This window comes from Brassica oleracea, chromosome C3 (assembly GCF_000695525.1).
Source record: "Brassica oleracea var. oleracea cultivar TO1000 chromosome C3, BOL, whole genome shotgun sequence".
Classification (NCBI taxonomy): domain Eukaryota; kingdom Viridiplantae; phylum Streptophyta; class Magnoliopsida; order Brassicales; family Brassicaceae; genus Brassica; species Brassica oleracea.
The window spans coordinates 37,021,415-37,027,534 of NC_027750.1; positions in this window are offsets into that span (position 1 = coordinate 37,021,415).

Consider the following 6,120-nt stretch of genomic DNA (forward strand, 5'->3'; position numbering starts at 1 on the left):
GATTGCAAGTTTAATGAATCCGACTATCCAACATTAGGGGAAAAAAAATAATAAGCTGGTAAAAGAAACAGAATGGCATCGACCATCATTGTCTTGACAAGATCCTCGGACTAAAGAATGTGAAATAGACGTCCAAAGATTATACATTTACAAAGCTAGCTAATCAAATGCCAGACACATTTGCTGACCCGGAGAAATGACTAAGTCATATATAAACCAACTTGTAAAGCACCAACGAAAATGATGTCCAAGAGAGACACAATCAAGTTGCTACAGAGTCTATACAAGATAGACCAATAAGTTCCAAAAAAAAAATTTAGAATCCTCGGAAACAAAACAAAAGCTGCAGATAATGATAAACAGATCCAAATCCGAGGTTACTAAGGAAACCATCCCTGACATAGAGATAAAGCCGGCCGGCTAAACATCCAAGGTACCAAACAATGTAGCTTGGGACGCCAAGCTGCAAGGTAATAAAGGTCCTTGATAATAATAAAATCTCAATCGATTATATCATGTCTGGAACATTATGGAACACATAAAGATTGTCGACATAAGATGATTTAGTAGCACTTGAAATTATGAATATAAACGAGGATCATGAACTCACTTCCATACATGAGTGCACTCAACAAATCAGATAAAAGGAAAAGGGGACGTGGAATTAATTAAGAAAAGAGAGGTTTTGGTCCCACATTTCAGACACCTCTAGATGTAAAACCAGTTGGACAAATGAGTTTTTGTAAAAGAAATGAAACATGGCGAGATAGCAAGATATATAGCACAGCCATATGCACAAGGATTCACACAAAGACCAGGAATCAATTATGAGGAGATATACTCCCCTGTGGTGGATATAACAAACATTTAGATTCCTAATAAGTCTGGCCATAAGAAAAGAAAATAGATTTGTGGTTAAAGGATGTAGACACCGCCTACTTATATGGTCCAGTGGATAATGAATATATATATAAATCCCAGAAGATATTGAGTTGTCAAATACAACAGGTTCTCGAGAACTAAAATATATATGTGTATGTTAATATCCTCTGGAGAGATTTCCCAAACAATTATCTAAAGAAAGAGATTGAAATGAGAATTTGAGACAAATAAGGTTTTGTTTAGGAATAAAATTAAAACATCTTAAAAGATGAAATCTTTGTGCATCAAAGGGCTTATAGAAAGGTATTCAACCAAATTTTAAACATGGACTGAATGCTCGCCCACTGTGTTATCCCATAAGGTACTTTGGTCCGGACACAAACGTATTGTAAGTCTCAAGAAGGACATGGTCGTGAGGATTTTTTGAATTAGACATGGATCCTTTGATCCCAAGAAGGACGAGGGATATGTCCCTGGTCCGGAAAAGTTCTTAACCCACGTACCATTGGCGCCTTGATGTAATAGGCAAGCTATACTAGGCTGGACATGTGTTTTTTTGCCATGAATCTCTTGTATATGTTTAGATCATGTCCAATTATGAGGTTATCTATCAGATCCACATCAAGCTCAATCACAGATAGGATATGTCTTTACACATGGAGGTACGACCATATCATGGCGTTCCATGAAACAAACCATCGCGGCCACATCATCTAATCATTCGGAAATATTGGCCATACATGAGGCCAGCCGCGGGTGTGTTTGGTTGAGATCGATGACCCAACACGTTCGAGCTGATTGCGAGATGGCCGAGAACAAAGAGCCAACCGTGATGTATGAGGATAATCCTGTGTGCATTTCTCAGCTCAAGGACGATTACATAAAAAGTGATAGGACGAAGCACATATTGCCTAAGTTCTTCTTCACTAACGAGCTTCAGAAAGCCGGTGAGGTCCAGGTCGTCCAAGTACGATCCAGTGACAATTCAGCAGACCTATTCACCAAAGCACTTCCTACCTGCACGTTCAGGAAGCTCACGCATCAGATTGTGATGCGTAGGCTGAAGGACCTCCACTGAGGTTCACATCAGGGGGAGTAGTGCGTATTGTACTCTTTTCCTTCATCATGGTTTTGTCCCACTGGGTTTTTCTGATAAGGTTTTAATGAGGCAACATTAAGCGTATTACAACTCCTCTATGGTTATGGCATCCAAGGAGGAGTGTTATAAATCAATTGGTGGATGTCCATAACCGGCCCAACACCTAGAGGGAGTGTCGGCCAACCCTAGAGAGAGAGAGAAAGAGAGACGGCCGCGTGAAGAGAAGAGGAGAGAGAGAGACCGTTTAGGAGAAAAGGAAACAATTTTTCCTTTTCCTTGTATTTGTACACTTTCCATATTATGTCTTTCCTTTTATCCATCTTGTAACCCCTATATAAATGGAACACTTATGATTAATGAAATACACAGAAACTTACAGTTCTAAATCCTAAGTTTTACAACACAAATTATATTATGTTTTTAAAATTAAAAGTTAAAAAAGTAAATAAAAAATAGTAGTAATTAAAAAAAAAAAAAATATATATATATATTTTTAACGTCGTCAGCAAAACACTAAAGCCTAAAACCTAATCCCTAAACCCTTGGATAAACCTTAAACCTTTGGATAAATCTCGAACTCAAAATCAAAATCACTAAACAATAAAACACTCAGGGGTTTTGGGTTTAGGATTTAGGGTTTAGGGTTTAGTGTTTAGTGTTTTTTATTTAGAGTTGAGGATTTATCCAAAGGGTTTAGGATGTACCCAAAGGTTTAGGATTTAGGGTTTATGATTTAGTGTTTTGCTGGCGACGTTAAAAATATTAAAAAAAAAAAAAAAATTTCTGTAACTACTATATATTTTTTTTAATTTTTTAAAAACATAATATAACTCGATAATATTTTGTTTCTTTTTTAAAAGATATCAAATTTGAAATAATGAAATCCTATTGGCAGGTGAACCCAAGAATTAGTTATAACATTATGCGTTAGTCACATTAAACTTAAAACAAGTAAGCACGAGTATGACCGATCAAACACAGCCACGGGATTCATGAGCTATGGATTGCTATGAAACGTCTCCACGTAAAATTCCTAGTCAGATCCAACCTCCAAAGGGATGAATCTTAAATAACTAATAAGACTTGCGCAGGTTGAGTTATATATATAAAATATAAAAGATACGATACTGACAAATTTAAAATTTATATATGATCAATTTTTTTATATATAAATATACAGTTTTGGATTGTTTATATAATCATACGTTGGACCGAGAATACTTTTAATTAGAATTTTGGATTAAAACTTCAAATTTATGATGGACCCGATACATTTGGATATTTTCTTTTAATAACTTGGTGAATAAGATTTATATAATTTTTGATTTTGAAGTTACACTAATTTTTAAAATATTATATTTTTACATTTTTTACAACAATAAATAAAAAAATTAAATAAAAAAACTACAAATTGAGTTCGCCCAAATAAGATGAAATTAGTTTTTGTTTGCAACTGATACTTTACTTTAAATACTTGATGATGATATTCTTTGTTTGCAACCGATATTTTAAATAGAATGAAAGCTAGGTTAACGTGATATATATCATTAACTACTACGAAATGCTATTATTAGCGTTTTCCTAAACTACAAAAATAATTAGACAATTCATTTTTTGGTGCCAAAGTTTTTTTAATCTTCAATAGAAATTTTCTAATTTAAGTTCTAAAAAATTGTGTAACAAGAAAAAATATTTGATATATAAATTCAGAGAATGATATATAGGGGATTTAGTCAGGAAATAATTAGAGGATTTAATTTATGGGTCAAAAGGAAATAAATAAAAAAAGATACTAAGCTCTAAAATATTCGGGACAATTTCAATGATCAATTTGTACTTTATTCTCTTACAGATAATTAGGTGAATGATAGATACCTTTTCCAAGTAAAAATTTGACATTTACTGCACGGTGCTAAAAGGTATTACATTGACTCATATAAGTTATGTATTGTCATAAAAACATTTAATGTTAAACGTTTTCTCCAAGTAATGTCAATAACAATCTAAATCTTTTTTTTTTTTTAACGCTGATTTATTACGATCTTACAATTATGATATAGGAAAGATTACATAGACGATTCGACAACCGACAATACTACCTGCCTTATGAAGACCTACGCCTAACTGCATCACCTGAGCCGTCCTATGAAGATCCACGCCTGACCAGATTTACTTGCACCATGTTGAAGATCCCTTGCAAGTCTTTTCTTTATAGTCTGCATAATTGTTTAATAAACCGCTCTCTCCGGGACTTGAAACCTGGATTTCCTGCAATCTGCAATAAATTGCATAGTCTGGGATTCGAACCCCAGACCTGGGTGTAGAAGCCTTTAAACCTTAACCAATAGGCTACGGTGCTTCCATAACAATCTAAATCTTTTAAAGGTCGGATATTTAGAAATAATAAAGATATCTCTAAATCCTAATTTATAGAGTCTATGTACCGTTGAACACTATTGTCTCATGGAACTCATAACATCTCCAACCCCACTATATTTTTTCCTCTAAAATAGAGTTTAGAGTAAAAATGCTCCAATAGTATTCTATTTTCTACTATATAATAGTGTAAACCTATTTTTTACTCTATATATAGAGTAATTTTTTTATTTTTTGTTCATCACCCTATTTTTCACTCTAAAATAGAGTACCATTGGAGCAACATCCAACTCTATTATAGAGTTACTCTATTTTAGAGGAAAAAATAGGGTAAACTATTATAGATGGTCTCATATGGTATTTTTAAATATAGTCACATTTTTTGTTTACCATGACCAAGAAAAATCCAAGTGTTTTTCAGCTATGTGAATCTAACATGTACACAAAATTGCATTGAGATTATCGAAGGTCACCTTAAACGACACTTATAAACTAACATGAACACAACATTTTTGTAACATGCACACAACATTGGACGATGAGAAAGACCAATTCATAATTTAAACTTCCTTTTTCTAATTTATCAGCACCAAAGTAAAACTGAAATGTTTGATTGATCATGGTGATTGTGAGAGGATGTGTATAAGCGATGAATGATTGAAGTTAAGTCACTGATATACGGAAAAAGGATGTTTAAAGATGAACGGAAAAAGATCAATACATATTGACTTGTGAAAGTGAGATAAACGACAAAAATTCTGGAATTTTTTTTGTCTTTTGTTATTTTGATCAACTTCAAAAGAGTATTGATGATGGTTTAAACAATCAGAACTAAAGACGAAACACGATTCTAACAATATATAATAGACTGATTATAAATTTTGTTAAGTGATGTCTAGAAATAATCATTTTTCTGAATGGGTTGTACCAAAAATTATTGTTAGTCATACGACCAAACTGCATATTGATATAGTACTGTTACTAGATTAAGATCCGCGCCTTGCGCGAAACAAAAATTATGTATAAAAATTATTTTATGCATTATATGTTCTTACATATTATGAAATAATAACTATATATTGAATAATTAAAATTCAGTAACTATTACTTTATATAATTAAATTGGTGCGAATGTATAAATCAATTTTATTAATCCAAACAATTTTTTTAAAAATTTGATATGATATGTAATTAAATTTAAATGATATTAACATACATAGTATATTTTTAATATTAATGTCTATTAAATGATGCTTTCTACTCATATGTTTTTTTATCATGTGTATCTTTAATAACAAAAACTTTAAATTACTGATAACAAAATTTTCATTGTGGGATTAATAATTTTAGTAATTAATAATTTAAAATTTTTTTATCAATGTTTGTTCAAAACTTTTATCAAAAAAACTTATTCAAAGTAAATTTTGAAACTAAAATATTCATTTATTCAATATGGTTTATAGTTTAATTTAGAATGATATATATACATATATATTTTAAATCTTAATGATTAATTAAATTAGACTTTTACTTATATGATTTTGTAATCATTTGTATTTTGTCATAACAAAAATTTTAAACCATGGATCGCAAAATTTGAATGTGAGACTTTTAACAGTTTTAGTAGTTAATAGTCGTTTTTTAAAATTCAAAATATAACATATACAGAAAAATCTAAAATTTTATAATATGGTTATTGTGATCCTTTTAAATTATTTTAATAGTTTAAAATTAAACAAATTTTATAGAAGATACATTTTTTT